The following is an 18043-nucleotide window of genomic DNA, read 5'->3' on the forward strand; positions in this document are numbered from 1 at the left end:
ACCCAAGTGATGAGTGTCTCAATATGGAAACTGCTGGTGGTACCAGCCTCTTGTGCGTTACCACCAGAGGAACACCGTCGCACCACACACACACACACACACACACACTGTATATGCCGTACGCACCACACATACACACAAGCACACACATTGTATATGCCGTACGCACCACACACACACACACAGACGCTGTATACACCGTACATACCACACACACTCACACACACACACACACACACTAGCCGTCACATTAAATGAGTTTTCCCACGAACTAAAGTTCATTTTAAAAACTGTCTGTGTCTGACCATGTATTGAGCATACCGCAGCTCCTGGGCAGGGGAGGAAGCAAAAGACAATACTGACATTACAGCAGGGGATCATAGAGGATTCATTTTGTGAGGTAAAATATTTCACTGACTAATAAGCCTCCTTACCTTGACAAGCCAGAGCTGGTATGTCACTCTCCATAAGGAGAAACATTACCCCTTAGACCCCAGTCCAGAGCCTCTCACCTAGCCAAATCAGTTCTCATGCTTCGTACTGTCGAGGGCCAACAGCCCAAAACACCATGTCTGCGAATTGAGATACTGATTTGGCTCTTATCCTACAGTAAGTCATATTGCCCGACTCGTTCACTCGATCACTACTTCCAATAGGTGGCGCTATAGAGTTTAAGTCCTCTTTTTCTCTGAAGAGGCAATTTGCATTTGTTTTTAAACAATATTTTACCTCACAAAATGTATCCTCTGCGATCTCCTGCTGTAATGTCAGTATTGTCTTTTGCTTCGTCTCCTGATGGGGAGGAGAGCAGATGGGGAGAGAGAAAGCGCACAGGGGTGAGAGACAGAGCACAGGGGGGAGACAGCGCAAACGGGACAGCACATGTGTCAGGGAGAGACTAGGTGAGCGAGAGCTAATAACCCGGGCCCCTGCAATTTCCCTAAGACTAGGGAAATCCTGACTGACCCTCTACCTGAAGTTTACACTGATGGCGTGCATGTTCAGGCCTCGAACCTCACCCTAACTCCTGAGCTCAGCCCTAGGCTGAAACCTTCACCCACCACCCAGTGAAGAGGTAATACTTAAATACCCACAGTTAGCACAGACAAGGATAAAGGAAAATATACACCACGCCGCAGACACTCAGGAATACACTATAAATGTGCAGGGCAAAATAAACACAAATATAGGAAGGACTAAATAAGACGAAGGAATAGACACCACCAGCAACGAATCTCCAACCACCAGCTCTCCACTCCAGATCGAGATAACAACGCAAGACAGAAGCTATAATCGGCGATGCCCAATGATCAGGAGAACTATTTAATGGCCATGGGAATGGCCCAGCTTCCAATCCGAGGATCAGGTAAATTAACCCCTGAACAGCTAGACAAAATCTAGCAGACGCCAATGAGTAAATAGTGGTCAAAAGCGGAATTACCGCTGTCTGTCGGACGACCTGGTCTGAACAGCGTCCGACATGACAACATGAGGGGAGAACACAGCACAGGAAGGAGAGAGACAGGAGGGATAGCACATGGGGTAAACAGATCAAAGAAGAGAGCACAGATGGGAAAAGTCAGCACATGGGGAAAGAGAGAGTGGATATGTGGGTGAGCACATGGGGGTCAGATTCTCAACGCTGCAAAGCCTGCCCCCAATCGTGACATTACCGCCCTCCCTATGCGATAGCATCGGGCCCCCATCTAGTTTCTTATAAGGTAGTAACGGGCAGGAGTAACCTTATCTTCTCAGTCAGGAATAAGTGTCTACTTCTATTATACTAGTGAAAATACAAATATTAATACAGTCATACATTGTAGTCATTAATACAGTAATACAGTGTAGGTATTAATATAGCCATACAGTGCAGCTATTAATACAGCCATACAGTGCAGCTATTAATACAGCCAAACAGTGTAGTTATTATTACAATCATACAGTTTAGTTATTAATACAGCCATACAGTGTAGGTATTAATACTGCCATACAGTGTAGTTATTAATACAAGCAGTGTAGCTATTAGTACAGTGTAGTTATTAAAACAACCATGCAGTGTAGTTATTAATACAACCATACAGTGTAGCGATTAGTACAGTCATACAGTGTAGATTATACAGCCATACAGTGTAGTTATTAACATAGTCATACAACATAGTTATTAGTACAGCCACACAGCTTAGTTGTTAATGCAACCAAACTGTAGTTATTAACAGAGATGAGCGTACTTTTTAAGGTTTGGTTCAGCTTTGTTCGCCAAACTTCCTGATGTTTGCCGAACACAGCTGAACACTATTGAATTCAATGAGAGGCAAAACTAAGTTCATAGACAACACCTTCGGGGGGGGGCAAAAAGCTGCCAAAACAGCTAAAATTAGGGGCAGACGCCAGGAAAAAGTTCATCCTTTGACTCATCAACTGTGCTATAAATAAATAAATAAATAAAAAAGACTTGGGTTGTACTGTATTTTTGATAACAAGCCAGGCAAAACTGATAGCTGCGGGCTGCAGCCCTCAGCTGTTAGTAATAGCAAGGCTGGTTATCAAGAATAGAAGCATCCCCGTGCTGTGTTTTTTAATTTTTTAAATAAATAATAATTTAAAAAAAATGACCTAGGGTCATCCTCAACATTTTTGACAACCAGCAAAGCTAAAGCTGACAGCTGGTGGCTTGTATTCTCAGGCTGGTAAGGGGCCACGGATATTGCCCCCCATCCTAAAAATAGCAGCCCATAGCCTCCCAACAATGGAGCATCTATTAGATGCGCCACTTTTAACACTTTGCCCAGCTCTTCCCACTTGCCCTGGTGTGGTGCAAGTGGGATGATAGTTGGGGGGGTTGATGTCACCTTTGTATTGTCAGGTGATATGCTCAGAGGTTAGTAAAGGAGAAGCATCTATAAGATGCCAACATTACTAACCCCATAGTGATATTGAGTAAAAAAAACACACCCAGAATAAAGTCCTTTAATTGAAAAAATGACTCAGACTATTTCATTGAATCTAAATTAAACCATACTCACATCATCACCCAGTCCACTGAAGCCAATGTCCCCTGTAACAGAATTAAAATAATAAACAGCAATATTCCTCCCCTGTCTGCCCCACGACGAGTTTAGCTCTGCTACATCTAGATGGCAGGCTGCATTGTGGCAAGATGTGACAATACAGCCTACCATCCAGGAGAGACACTGAGCTATGCGTGCTTGCTCAGCTCAGTGTCTCGTGGTGAATTCCTGTCACCTCACTGACATCACCGTGAGCATGAGAAAGTTTTCACGCTCGTTATGCCATCATAAAGGTTCTGGAAGTTCACAGCCTACTCACTGACATCAGCAAGAGTGGCGGAACAACTTTTCACATGCACCTCGGCTGATGTCAGTGAGTTAAACTGAGCTCATTGGCTGTAAACTCCTAGGACCTTTCTGATGGCACTGTGAGCGTGAGAACTTTCTTGGGACTTGACCATCCACTTTTTTACTCCTCTGTCACACTGAGGTCTAGCATTCTTTTCACCTTGTTTGAGATTGTCTCAAGGAGGGCATCAACAATCCTATATGGCTTAAGGTTCTACCTTATATGCGGCTCTGTCAGGACATCATGCTCCATCATCTGCTTACACCCTGGCAACTCCAAGAATGGGTCACGGTTCCGCTGCAGCAATTCTCAACACTGTTGCTTTTGGGCTGGCATTAGAGTCCCCACAATCGTGATATCCTCCACTTTAGCTTCGGGACGAGCTCTGTTGTGAACTCTATTTCTGGACTCCCTCTTGTGGTCACAAGTGGTACTGTGTGAGTGCTGTCTTTCTGCAGGTTTGTGACTGGCATCAGCTGTCTTGTTATCTGTGGTCTGGTTTTCTATTTAAGCTCACTTGGACTCTCAGTTCATGCCTGCTGTCGTTGTATTCAGTGCTATTCTGATTGCTCCTGTCTACATCCGTTATCAGTCTCTCCAAGAGAAGCTAAGTTTTGATTGCTTATTTTTGCTCATCTGTGTTCAAGATGTGTCCTAGTATATGATGTGTTTAGTCCAGCTTGCTAATATGTGATTTCCCTGCTTGCTGGTGCTCTGGGGTGCTGAGTTGCTCCCCCCATATCGTTAGTTGGTGTGGGGGTTCTCGCATTCTCTGCGTGGATATTTTTGCATAGGGTTTTTTACTGACCGCACAGATCCCTTGCTATTTTCTGCTATCTAGCGTTAGCGGGCCTCATTTGCTTAATCTGTTTCATCTCTGAGTTTGTCTTTTCCTCTTAACTCACCGTTATTATTTGTGGGGGCTTCTATATCTTTGGGGTTATTTCTCTGAGGCAAGTGAGGTCTGTACTTTCTCTTTAGGGGTAGTCAGTTTCTCAGGCCGTGAAGAGACGTCTAGGATTTCAGGATACGTTCCACGGCTACCTTTAGTGTGTTTGGTTAGGATCAGGTTTTGCGGTCAGTCCAGTTACCACATCCCCAGAGCTCGTCCTATTATCTCTGACTTAGCTGGTTAGATTTGTGATCCTAAGCCACTGGGATCATAACAGTACAGCAGGCCTGAAAAGTGTTTAATGCATCGCAAAAGTGGGATAAGAGAAGTCCTGAGTACAATTTTTTATTTTTTTCCTCTCCCTTTGCTGCAGTCTGTCCAGCTTCTCTCATCCCCTTAATTTCTGGGTGGCTTTGAGTTCAGCTGCAGACATGGATATTCAGAGTCTGACTTCTAGTGTGGATCATCTTGCTGCAAGGGTGCAAAGCATTCAGGATTTTGTTGTTCACAGTCCTATGTCTGAGCCAAAAGTACCTATTCCTGAGTTGTTTTCTGGAGATAGATCTAGGTTTCTGAATTTTAAGAATAATTGTAAATTATTTCTTTCTTTGAGACCTCGTTCCTCTGGTGATTCCGCTCAGCAAGTTAGAATTGTTATCTCCCTGTTACGTGGCGACCCTCAAGATTGGGCTTTCTCCCTGGCGCCGGGAGATCCTGCATTGCTGAATGTGGATGCGTTTTTTCTGGCGCTTGGATTGCTTTATGAGGAACCTAATCTTGAGAACCAGGCAGAAAAGGCCTTGCTAGCTCTCTCTCAGGGCCAGGATGAAGCTGAGGTATATTGTCAAAAATTTCGGAAATGGTCGGTGCTTACTCAATGGAATGAGTGTGTCCTGGCTGCAAATTTCAGAGAAGGTCTGTCTGAAGCCATTAAGAATGTTATGGTGGGGTTCCCCACGCCTGCAAGTCTGAATGACTCAATGGCTTTGGCCATTCAGATGGATCGGCGTTTGCGGGAGCGCAAATCTGCGCACCATCTGGCGGTGTTTTCTGAACAGAGACCTGAGTCTATGCAATGTGACCGAATTCTGACCAGAATTGAGCGGCAAAATCATAGACGTCAAAATGGGTTGTGCTTTTACTGTGGTGATTCAACTCATGTTATCTCAGCATGCTCTAAGCGCGTAAAAAAAATCGCTAAATCTGTCACCGTTGGTACTATACAGCCTAAATTCATTTTGTCTGTTACTTTAATTTGTTCTTTGTCATCCTACTCGGTTATGGCTTTTGTGGATTCAGGTGCTGCCCTGAACCTGATGGATTTGTCGTTTGCCAGGCGCTGTGGTTTTGTCCTGGAGCTTTTGGAATTCCCTATTCCACTGAGGGGTATTGATGCTACACATTGGCTGAGAATAAGCCTCAGTATTGGACTCAAGTGACCATGTGCATGACTCCTGTACATCAGGAGGTGATTCGCTTTCTTGTGCTGCATAATCTGCATGATGTGGTCGTTTTGGGTCTGCCATGGCTGCAGGCCCATAATCCAGTTCTGGATTGGAAAGCTATGTCTGTGTCAAGTTGGGGTTGCCAGGGGATTCATGGCGATGCTCCTTTGGTGTCAATTGCTTCTTCCACTCCTTCTGAGGTCCCTGAGTTTTTGTCGGACTACCAGGATGTATTTGATGAGCCCAGATCCGGTGCCCTGCCTCCTCACAGGGATTGTGATTGTGCTATAAATTTGATTCCTGGTAGTAAGTTCCCTAAGGGACGACTTTTTAATTTGTCTGTACCAGAACATGCCGCAATGCGGAGTTATATAAAGGAGTCTTTAGAGAAGGGACATATTCACCCGTCCTCCTCCCCTCTTGGTGCAGGATTCTTTTTTGTGGCCAAGAAGGATGGTTCTCTGAGACCTTGTATAGATTATCGTCTTCTAAATAAAATCACGGTCAAATTTCAGTATCCTTTGCCATTATTATCTGATCTGTTTGCTCGGATTAAGGGGTCCAGTTGGTTCACCAAGATAGATCTTCGTGGTGCGTATAACCCTGTGCGTATTAAGCAGGGGGATGAATGGAAAACAGCATTTAATACGCCCGAAGGCCATTTTGAGTACTTGGTGATGCGTTTTGGACTCTCTAATGCTCCTTCTGGGTTCCAGTCCTTCATGCATGACATCTTCCGAGAATATCTGGATAAATTTATGATTGTGTATCTGGATGACATTTTGGTCTTTTCTGAGGACTGGGAGTCCCATGTGAAGCAGGTCAGGATGGTATTTCAGGTCCTGCGTGCTAATGCCTTATTTGTGAAGGGCTCAAAATGTCTCTTCGGAGTACAGAAGGTTTCCTTTTTGGGTTTTATTTTTTCTCCTTCTACTATTGAGATGGACCCAGTCAAGGTCCAGGCTATTCATGACTGGACTCAGCCTACATCTGTTAAGAGTCTTCAGAAGTTCTTGGGTTTTGCTAATTTTTACCGTCGCTTCATTGCTAATTTTTCTGGCGTGGTTAAACCCTTGACGGATTTGACCAAGAAGGGTTCTGATGTGACTAATTGGTCTCCTGCGGCAGTGGAAGCCTTTCGGGAGCTGAAGCGCCAGTTTTCTTCAGCTCCAGTCTTATGTCAGCCTGATATCTCTCTTCCTTTCCAGGTCGAGGTGGATGCTTCTGAGATTGGAGCAGGGGCTGTTTTGTCGCAGAGAAGCTCTGATGGCTCTGTGATGAAGCCTTGTGCCTTCTTTTCAAGAAAGTTTTCGCCTGCCGAGCGGAATTATGATGTTGGTAATCGGGAGTTGTTGGCTATGAAGTGGGCATTTGAGGAGTGGCGACATTGGCTCAAGGGAGCTTGGCATCGTGTGGTGGTCTTGACTGATCACAAAAATCTGATTTATCTCAAGTCTGCCAAGCGCCTGAATCCTAGACAGGCTCGTTGGTCGTTGTTTTTCTCCCGTTTCGATTTCGTGGTCTCGTACCTGCCTGGTTCGAAGAACGTTAAGGCTGATGCCCTTTCTAGGAGTTTTGTGCCTGACTCTCCAGGAGTTTCAGAGCCGGCTGGTATCCTCAAAGAGGGAGTGATTTTGTCTGCCATTTCCCCAGATTTGCGACGAGTGCTGCAGAAATTTCAGGCTGATAGACCTGACCGTTGCCCACCAGAGAGACTGTTTGTCCCAGATAGATGGACCAGCAGAGTTATTTCCGAGGTTCATTCTTCGGTGTTGGCAGGTCATCCTGGGATTTTTGGTACCAGAGATTTGGTGGCTAGGTCCTTCTGGAGGCCTTCCTTGTCGCGGGATGTGCGTTCCTTTGTGCAGTCCTGTGGGATTTGTGCTCGGGCTAAGCCTTGCTGTTCTCGTGCCAGCGGTTTGCTTTTGCCTTTGCCTGTCCCGAAGAGGCCTTGGACGCACATTTCCATGGATTTTATTTCAGATCTTCCAGTATCCCAGAGAATGTCTGTCATCTGGGTGGTGTGTGATCGTTTTTCCAAAATGGTCCATTTGGTGCCCTTGCCTAAGTTGCCTTCCTCCTCCGATTTGGTTCCTTTATTTTTTCAGAATGTGGTTCGCTTGCACGGCATCCCTGAAAATATTGTGTCTGACAGAGGATCCCAGTTTGTGTCCAGATTTTGGCGGATTTTTTGTGCTAAGATGGGCATTGATTTGTCTTTTTCGTCGGCCTTCCATCCTCAGACGAATGGCCAAACCGAGCGAACTAATCAGACGTTGGAAACTTATTTAAGATGTTTTGTTTCTGCTGATCAGGATGATTGGGTGACTTTTTTGCCATTGGCCGAGTTTGCCCTTAATAATCAGGCTAGTTCTGCTACTTTGGTTTCGCCTTTTTTCTGCAATTCTGGTTTTCATCCTCGTTTTTCCTCGGGTCAGGTTGAGCCTTCTGACTGTCCGGGGGTGGATTCTGTGGTGGATAGGTTGCAGCAGATTTGGAACCATGTGGTGGACAATTTGAAGTTGTCACAGGAGAAGGCTCAGCGCTTTGCCAACCGCCGTCGCGGTGTTGGTCCCCGACTTCGTGTTGGGGATTTGGTATGGCTGTCTTCTCGGTATGTTCCTATGAAGGTTTCCTCTCCTAGATTCAAGCCTCGCTTCATCGGTCCTTATAAGATTTTGGAAATCCTTAACCCGGTGTCTTTTCGATTGGACCTCCCAGCATCGTTTGCCATTCATAATGTGTTCCATAGGTCTTTGTTGCGGAGGTATGTGGTGCCTGTGGTTCCTTCTGTTGAGGCTCCTGCTCCGGTGCTGGTTGAGGGCGAATTGGAGTACATGGTGGAGAAGATCTTGGATTCTCGTGTTTCCAGACGGAGGCTTCAGTATTTAGTTAAGTGGAAGGGCTATGGTCAGGAGGATAATTCCTGGGTTGTCGCCTCTGATGTTCATGCGGCCGATTTGGTCCGTGCCTTCCATGCGGCTCATCCTGATCGCCCTGGGGGTCTTGATGAGGGTTCGTGTAACAAAACCCGGCACTCAACTTGAGTATGGATGCTGTAAGGTTTATTGTGTAGTATTAACAATAAAACATTTCGGTCCTATGGACCTTCTTCAGTTACTATTTGTGAGATGAGTAGGGAATAAGTATCTTTAGCCAATAGAGCCCTATTGGAACAACTTATATCCAGTAAGCTCCTGTTTTCAGCTTTAAGGCTGTGTTGTCTCCGGGTGCAGATGCAGTGTCCACCGCTTGTCCCAAACATCTACCGGAGTGACCCCTCCTCAAGGGGGGGGGTACTGTTGTGAACTCTATTTCTGGGCTCCCTCTTGTGGTCACAAGTGGTACTGTGTGAGTGCTGTCTTTCTGCAGGTTTGTGACTGGCATCAGCTGTCTCGTTATCTGTGGTCTGGTTTTCTATTTAAGCTCACTTGGACTCAGTTCATGCCTGCTGTCGTTGTATTCAGTGCTATTCTGATTGCTCTTGTCTACATCCGTTATCAGTCTCTCCAAGAGAAGCTAAGTTTTGTTTGCTTATTTTTGCTCATCTGTGTTCAAGATGTGCCCTAGTATATGATGTGTTTAGTCCAGCTTGCTAATATGTGATTTCCCTGCTTGCTGGTGCTCTGGGGTGCTGAGTTGCTCCCCCCACATCGTTAGTTGGTGTGGGGGTTCTCGCATTCTCTGCGTGGATATTTTTGCATAGGGTTTTTTACTGACCGCACAGATCCCTTGCTATTTTCTGCTATCTAGCGTTAGCGGGCCTCATTTGCTTAATCTGTTTCATCTCTGCGTTTGTCTTTTCCTCTTAACTCACCGTTATTATTTGTGAGGGCTTCTATATCTTTGGGGTTATTTCTCTGAGGCAAGTGAGGTCTGTACTTTCTCTTTAGGGGTAGTCAGTTTCTCAGGCCGTGAAGAGACGTCTAGAATTTCAGGATACGTTCCACGGCTACCTTTAGTGTGTTTGGTTAGGATCAGGTTTTGCGGTCAGTCCAGTTACCACATCCCCAGAGCTCGTCCTATTATCTCTGACTTAGCTGGTTAGATTTGTGATCCTAAGCCACTGGGATCATAACAGATCTCCCAGGCAATGGGCTTCCAGTAATTCTCAATCTCGCCACTGCTTTAACAAGTTCACGTGGTATACAAGGTGAGGCTTACTTTGACCATGCAATTGACCTTGCTCAGTTTCTGCACCACCACCTTGCTTCTTGGCCAGGAACTTGCTCTCGACCTTGGGGATAAGCACTGGTATGCGATCTCCAGGTTGGAACTGCTTCAGCCTCGCTAATCATTTATACACCCTTGCCTGTGCCTTCTGTGTCTGGAGGAGATGCGCCTTAACAATAGTCATCATTTTCACCATCTGGATGTATCTGGGTGATGTGCTCTATGATGCTTCGGTGGGGTGTGACCTCGGCTTCCCAGGTTTCCTTAGCTATATCCTTTAGCTATATCCTTTAGCCCTCGCAGATCTTGAACCATACAGGTGCTCAAACGGAGAGAAACCTGTTGGACGCTTGAGGAACTTCCCTGATAGAGAAGAGCAAGAACAGAAGCAAATAGTCCCAGTCTCGACCATCCTTCTCAATGACCTTCTTGAGCATTGTCTTTAAGGTCTTATTGAAGCGCTCCACTAGTCCGTCCATTTGCGGATGGTAGATGGATATTTGCAGCTGGGCAATCTGGAGGACCTTACACAGCTCCTTCATCACCTTACTCATGAAGGGTGTACCTTGGTCTGTCCATATCTCCTTTGGTAGGCCCCTCCTAGAAAAATATGTACAAGATCCCAGCTATACTTTTGGCAAATTAGTTCCTTAGTGGTACAGCCTCGGGGTAGCGAGTCGCATAATACATGACCACCAGGATGGATTGATGTCCCTGTGCAGACTTAACTAGGGGTCCTACTAGATCCATGGCAATTCTCTCAAACAGAACCTCAATAACAGGTAAGACTATGGCAGTTCGTAAATGAGATTCGGGAGCAGTTATCTGGCAGATGGGGCAGGACCTACAGTAAATTAGGATTTCCCGGTAGCATCCAGGCCAATATTTTCTGCATTATTCTCTCCTGAGTTTTCTCTGCACCCAGATGTACCTCTAAAACATGTGAATGGGTCATGTCTAAAACTCTCCGCTGATAGGGACTTGGAACCAACAATTGCTCCATGATTTTTCCTCCCCTCATTTTAGTCACCCGATACAATAACTCCTCATTAACTGCAAAGTGTGGGAACCCAGTGTCTGTACCTGGCTCTTGAGCAATCCAGTTAGTGACAGTAATATTGTCAAACTCCCCCTTTAAAGGTAAAGTCTTTAATTTGAGCAGTCCCAAAGTTTCCACACTCAATTCAGGTAGGTTGGCCTCCTCATACACCGTAATATACAGCAGAGGTGGACAATTAATTTATCCGAGGGGCCACATGAGAGACCCAGACTGTTGTGAAGGGCGAACTAATAGGCTGAAATTAATTCTGCTCAATAGTAAAATATTAATAATTATTTTATGTTAATATTAATTGTATCACTTGATATTGAGCAGAAATAAGTATACTGACATCCCTCTATATACCATATGAGGTGACACACAGCCACCCTATATGCCATATAAGCCTGCACACAGCCCCTATATCTCTTAAGAGCTCCACATAACCCCTGTATACACAGTATGAGCACCCAAATACCCCCCTGTATACAGTATGAGCCTCAATATAGCCATTCTATAAACAGTGTGAGCCCCATATAGCCTCTGTATATACAGTATGCGCCCCTACATAGCCCCCTGTATACAGTGTGAGCCCCAATATAGCCCTTCTATAAACAGTATGAGCCCACACATAGCCCCCTATATAAAGTGTGAGCCCCCACATATCTTCTTATATACATTGTGAAACCCCAAATAGCCTCTCTATATATAGTGTGAGCTTTCACATGACCGCTAAGTACATTATGAGCCCCCATATAGCTTCATGTATACAGTATTAGCCCCCACATAGCCACTCTATATACAGTATGAGCTCTCACTTAGCCTCCTATATACAGTATGAGTAGCCGCCTATATACAGTGTGAGCCCCCACATAAACTCCTATATACAGCATGAGACTTCAGATAGCCTCCTATATACAGTGTAAGCCCCCACATAGCCTCCTATATACAGCATGATCCTCCACATCGCCTCCTATATACAGTATAAGCCTCCAAATAGCCCCTATATACAGTATAATTCCCCACATAGCCTCCTTTCTACAATATGAGCCCCCACATAGTCCACTATATTAAATCTACAAAAATGTGGAAATACACATAAACTTTATAAATATGGAACATATACCAAATACATGCAAAGTGCATAAGGACGGAAGGTGGAAACAGAGTCCCCCCCGGTGAACGGTGCCCAAATAGTAATTTAGTCTGCAAACAACAGCAGATAATGTTGTATAGAGCCGCGGGGCACACTATATAATAACTGTAGTAGAGCGACAAACAGTCGCTTAATAATAAGCTATGCAGGGTGTGTTTACTGCAGTTGGAGTGGGCACTCAGGACACCGGGCTGGAACCTAGATGGGGGTTGTCCATTAAACTCCTTTGTCCTCCTCATTCTTATTATCAGTATGGAGTGGGTGGCCTCTTGTGTAGGCCTTGGGCCCTTTTACACTACTTAGTGTTTAATTGTCCCTTGTTTGTTTAAACATGTGCTCTGGTCTTGTTTTAATAGTCCACTATATACAGTGTGAGCCCCCACATACCCACTCCATACAGTGTGGAAAAAAAGTAATTCGTCAGCCACTAATTGTGCAAGTTGTCCTACAGGGCTACAATTTTGTTTCTGGTGTCTTTCGACAGCTCTTTGGTCTTCACCATAGTGGAGTTTGGAATGTGACTGTTTGAGGTTGTGGACAGGTGTCTTTTATACTGATAACAAGTTCAAACAGGTGCCATTGCTACAGGTAATGAGTGGAGGACAGAGGAGCCTCTTAAAGAAGAAGTTACAGGTCTGTGAGAGCCAGAAATCTTGCATGTTTTTAGGTGACCAAATACTTATTCTCCACCATATTTTGCAAAATAAATCTTGCCAAATCAGACAAGGTGATTTTCTGGATTTGTTTTCTCATTTTGACTCTCATAGTTGTGGTCTACCTATGATGTCAATTACAGGCCTCTCTCATCTTTTTAAGTGGGAGATCTTGCACAACTGGTGGCTGACTAAATACTTTTTTTCTCCACTGTATATAATAAGTTATCCGAGCACAGTCCGATGGTTTCCATGGACTCATTGACTTGCATGGCTGTGTAAGATCTGCCGAATATCAGAGTAATCTCGACATGCATGCTTTTCCTTGGACTGACTAGGTCCAAGGAAAAACTTGGACATGTGCCCAGCCCTATAGACTAACATTGGTCCGAGTGCGATCCAATGTTCTGTCATATTGCACTCTGACAGAAAATACAGTTCTGTGAGCGAGCCCTAATGCAGGACAGGCTGGAGCGAGCCGCCCCACCCTCCCCCACAGGCGTCGTACGTAGAAGCCGGCATGACAGGGGGTTCGGAGGAAGGGTAAGGGGGTGGGGTTATTAGGGGTGGGAGAAATGTGAATGGGAAGGGGTTTATAGGGATTCTAGGGGTGGGGCTTAGTCACTTCCTGCTCAGGAGGCATTGGAGCAGGACATTCCTACTCAACGAAGATGAGCTCCATCGATCAGGTGCTGGAACGGCTGCGGGCGGCTGCTGTAAACCAGCCCCCTGGCTGATTAGAGTCCCAGGTGGCCAGTATCCTGGGTGGAGGCAGCGGGGGTCCCCCAGGGAGCGGTCCAGGAGAGTGGCGGTCCTGGAGGGTCAGGCCTCTGGAGCTTTTATCCCTCGACCTGCTTCACACATCCCAGCGGTGGTGCAGGAGCCCCTCCAGGGACCCTTCGGACCGAGTGCCTGCCCACAAACACCCAAGCAGGACTCGGTCTGAGAGGAATCCGCCAGCTGCACTGGGGCCTGCAGCGGCTGCCAGGCCTCCTCCCTTGCTCCGGGAGGGGTGGGGCCTGCGCGTGCCAGTTCAACTGTTGCCCCATGTGATGTCGCGGTGGGCCACCGTAGTGATGACCCGGCCAGGCGGCTTGCCCCATCCGCCGGAAGCAGACACCGGGGGAGATCTTTTGATGCGGCGGCAGACAGCACCCTAGGTGCGGCTGTTGGACCTAGCTGTAGATTCTGGACCTCTTCTTTCACCTGTGGCCAGGATGGGACTGGATCGTTTGCGAGGCAGTGGTTTGGATGGTGGGCCTGTGTCCGGGGCTCCCCCATATCAGGCTGCATCCGCGGCTGATGGCTCAGTGTGGGCAACTTCCGATTCGGCCGGGATGATGAGATATTCTTTGGGAGGTGGACCTCAGCTTCAGGAGGGTTCAAGGAGCGGATCGGGGTCGAGGGACGGCTGGATGACCACGACATCTGCGGCTGGTGGGATCACGGCTCCTCTGCAGCCTGGTGAGCATGAGTCTGTGTCTCATACATTACCGGAGTATTCACTGTCTCCATCAGTTGTTGTTAGTCAGGCGGTGGGGTCTGTAGGCCAGAGTGAGGGAATTGGGGTGCGGTCTGATGTGGGGATTGAAGGGGTAGGGGAGCTATTGTCTAATGTTCGAAAGCTGTTGACACGGTTGAGGGGCGTTAGGTCTGGGCCGTCTCCTTTAGCGGCTTGGAAGGGACCTTCAGACTTGGGTCTTGGGTTGTCAGGTAGCGGTTGTATGGCGTGGGACAGGTCGGCTGAGCCAGTATCGGTGTCCGTGCAGACTGAGAAGGAGAAAGACGGCAGGATTTGCTTGGATGATAAGGCATGTGGTGAGGTGTATGTTTGTTTTGAGGGGCCGTTGGGGGCTCACTTGAAGAAGGAAGTGCGTGAGATGATCTGGAAGGATGAATAAGTGGAGATTTTTTCGCTTGGCTTTAATTTGGATAAGAATAAGAAGGAGGACAGTAAGAAGGAGGATGAGGAAAAACAGAGATGGTGTCTTATTCCTCAGACATTCGTGAATTGGCTTCAGGCATTCGCGATTCTGGCAAGTGTAATTGGCAAAAAGGCTCCCGAGATTTGTTCCGCCTTGTTTTGCTACATGGACTCAATAGGAGAGGCCCATAGAGACTATGAGGGCCAAGCGTGGCTCCATTATGATGAACAGTTCAGTCCCAAGCATAAACAGTCACACTCAGAGTTCCTTCAAAATTTTGCCAAGCAAGTGTTTTTTTATTTTCGAAACACCAAAATTAAACAGTTCACCGCAGTGGTATAAGGTAACGTTTCGACCCGCTGGGTCTTTATCAAACCTTACTCATAATAAAGAAACAGGTAGAGGACATGTTCCCATGTGAAGTACTGGAGTCCCGTTAGGGGCTGCTTGTGTGCTGCATCTGGCATCTGCGGTGGTGTCCAGGTCTGTGGTTGCGTGTTATGGCTCCAACTAAATTTGGTCATTCCTTTCAAAGCGGGGCCGTAACTTCCAGCCAGTCCGCTTCACAAGGCAGTTCTCAGGTACCAGGGGTCAGTCAGGACAATCTGGAGGTCAAAAACACGGCGTATGCTGGCAGTTCAATGAGGGCCAGTGTAAGTTTGGCGAGCACTTGTGCTCGCACTGCAATGGTTCTTCCCATGGCGCCGTCAGATGTTTTAAGAAGAAAGGGAAGCCAGAGGGTAATTCAAAAGGGGGTGACGCCAGTGAGGCTGGATGCGATGGTCCCCTATCTAAGTAGATTCCCTGAAGGGGATAAAGCGGAGCTGCTGTTGGCGGGTTTCCATGATGGTTTTCGTATACCTCCTCCCTCTTTTACAATACCTCAGGTTTTTAAAAAACCTTCGATCGGCAGAGTTACATGCGGACGTTGTATCAGGAAAATTGAACAAGGAAGTTTCCTTAGGTAGGATGGCCGGTCCGTTCCCTATTCTTCCATTGGACGATTTGGAGGTGTCGCCTTTAGGCATGGTTCCAAAGAAGGAACCAAACAAGTTTAGGCTGATACAGCATTTGTCTTATCCTTGGGGGAGGTCTGTGAATGATGGGATAGACCCAGAGCTTAGTTCGGTGGTTTATACATCTTTTGATGAGGCGGCTCGATGGGTGTGTAGTTGCGGCAGGGGCGAGTTGTTAGCTAAGACTGATATTGAGTCCGCTTTTTGTTTGTTACCGGTTCACCCCCAAAAGCGTGAGGTTGTTAGGTTGTTATTGGAACGGGGGTTTTTATGTTGATAGATGTTTGCCGATGGGTTGTTTGTTTGTCGTTCATATTTTGAAGCCTTTAGTTCTTTTCTCGAATGGGCGGTGCGGGATGTGTCCGGTTTAGATTCGGTGATATATTACTTGGATGACTTCCTGTGCATTGGGCAGGGTCAGTCTATGCGTTGTGAAGTTCTTTTGAAAATGGTTGTTAGGATAGCTGAGCAATTCGGCGTCCCATTGGCACCGGGAAAGGCATTGTTAGGCATTGTTATTGATTCGGTGAACTGGGAGTTCAGGTTGCCTGAAGAAAAGGTGATTGGTTTGAGGTGTGAGGTGGCTCGAGCGAGACTCTTGAAGAAGTTGCCACTGCGTGAAGTTCAGTCGCTTCTTGGGAAACTGAATTTTGTGTGTAGGATTATCCCAATTGGGAGGATTTTTTCGCACAGGCTGGCTAGTGCTGCAGCTGGGGTTCAGGCCCCACATCATTTTGTTCGTTTATCATGTGAACACAAGGCTGACTTGGAAGTTTGGGACCGTTTTTTGGCATGTTACAATGGTCTTTCATTGTTAATGGAAGAGGCGGTGGGAAATGTGGATTTGGATCTTTTTACTGACGCTTCTGGCGGTGTTGGTTTTGGGGCCTTTTTCGGTGGCCGGTGGTGTGCCGCTAGATGGCCGGAGAAATGGTTTGTAGCTGGGTTAGTGAAGAATATTACTTTGCTGGAGATTTTTCCAATCTTGGTTGCGGTCCATCTGTGAAAGGGTGATTTTCAAAACAAACGAGTCCGGTTTAATTGTGACAATATGGCTGTTTGTCTGTGCCATTAACAGTCTAAAGACATCCTCGCCTCCGGTTATTAGGGTCCTTCGACAGTTGGTTTTGTCTTGTTTGTCCATTAATGCCTATGTCATGGCATCTCATGTGCCTGGAGTTAAAAATGCCATTGCCGACTCTTTGTCTCTTTTTCAGTGGGAGCGTTTTCGGTCGCTTGCTCCGGAGGTGGAGGAGCTGGGTCTGGAATGCCCATCGGAGCTTTGGAGCATGGTATCCGGGCTGCAGAACCTTTGATTCTGCTTATCGGTCGGAATGGTGTTCTTGGGAGACTTGGTTGGTGTCATGTGGGGCTACTAATGTTGGTGACGATCAAATGGGTGCTTTGTTGTTATGGTTGAGGTGAGGGGCTGATGAAGGTTGGTCGGCGGCGAAGGTGGATAGGATTACAGCGGCTTTGGCCTTTGGTTTTCGGCTTCAGGGTGCTAGGGATTTGACGAAGACATTTTTGGTGAAGCAAGCAGTTAAGGGGTTGAGACGGTCAGGAAACCAGGGGGATGGCAGGCGCCTGGTTTCTTTTGGTGTGTTGGAACTTTTAGCGCACGTTTGGATAACATTTGTGTATCTAATTTCGAGGTGGCCCTTTTTCGTTCGGCTTTTTCCCTTGCCTTTTTTGGTGCTTTGAGGGTCGGGGAGACCGTGTCCCCCACTACGTGCAGGCAAGGGGGCTTTGGGCTAGGGATGTGTTGGTTATTGGGTGCCATCAGCAATTTTGGATATGTCAGTCTAAGATAGACAAGGTGGGGAAGGGTAAAAAGGTGGTTTTGAGTGCTGTTCCAGGTTCTGCCATGTGTCCACTTCATTGTTGGCGGGTTTTCGACAGTTTTCAGCTGCATAGAAATGGGCCTTTGTTGTGTCACGAGGATGGGTCTTTTCTATCTAGATACCAGTTTATTGTGGTTTTTCGGCAAGCATTATCGGCTCTTGGTCTAGACTCTTCTAGGTTTGCTTCCCATTCTTTTTGGATTGGGGCTGCGAATGAGGCAGCGTTGGGTGGTTTGGCTCCTGAAGTGGTGCAGAGGATTGGGAGATGGGAATCCGGCTGTTACAAGAGTTACGTTAGACCTTGATGGGTGTGTTTCTGTTGGGTGGCAATTCTGTTTTCGTCTGTGTGGATTCTAAGTTGCTTATGTTTCTCAGTTTCCAATTCGTTGTTGGTTTGGATTGTCGGCCACTCCTACGTTTAGTGGAGAGCGAGGCGCGCCGATGTTCGACAGGATGGAAGACAGCTCGGTTTTTCCAGGGAGGTGGCCGTTATCAGGTGGTTGGGTTTTCGGGGTTTGAATTGGAACAGAGTTATACAGGAGG

At 46.7% G+C, this 18043-nt stretch overlaps 1 protein-coding gene across 5 annotated transcripts in view; it reads left to right on the forward strand.

Moving 5' to 3' along the window:
- The window catches only part of LOC143770329 (cell adhesion molecule CEACAM16-like), a 101356-nt gene that overhangs the window by 56441 nt on the left and 26872 nt on the right, over nt 1–18043 (forward strand). The gene's annotated exons all lie outside the window — the stretch shown is intronic.

Source organism: Ranitomeya variabilis, chromosome 4 (assembly GCF_051348905.1).
Source record: "Ranitomeya variabilis isolate aRanVar5 chromosome 4, aRanVar5.hap1, whole genome shotgun sequence".
Taxonomy (NCBI): domain Eukaryota; kingdom Metazoa; phylum Chordata; class Amphibia; order Anura; family Dendrobatidae; genus Ranitomeya; species Ranitomeya variabilis.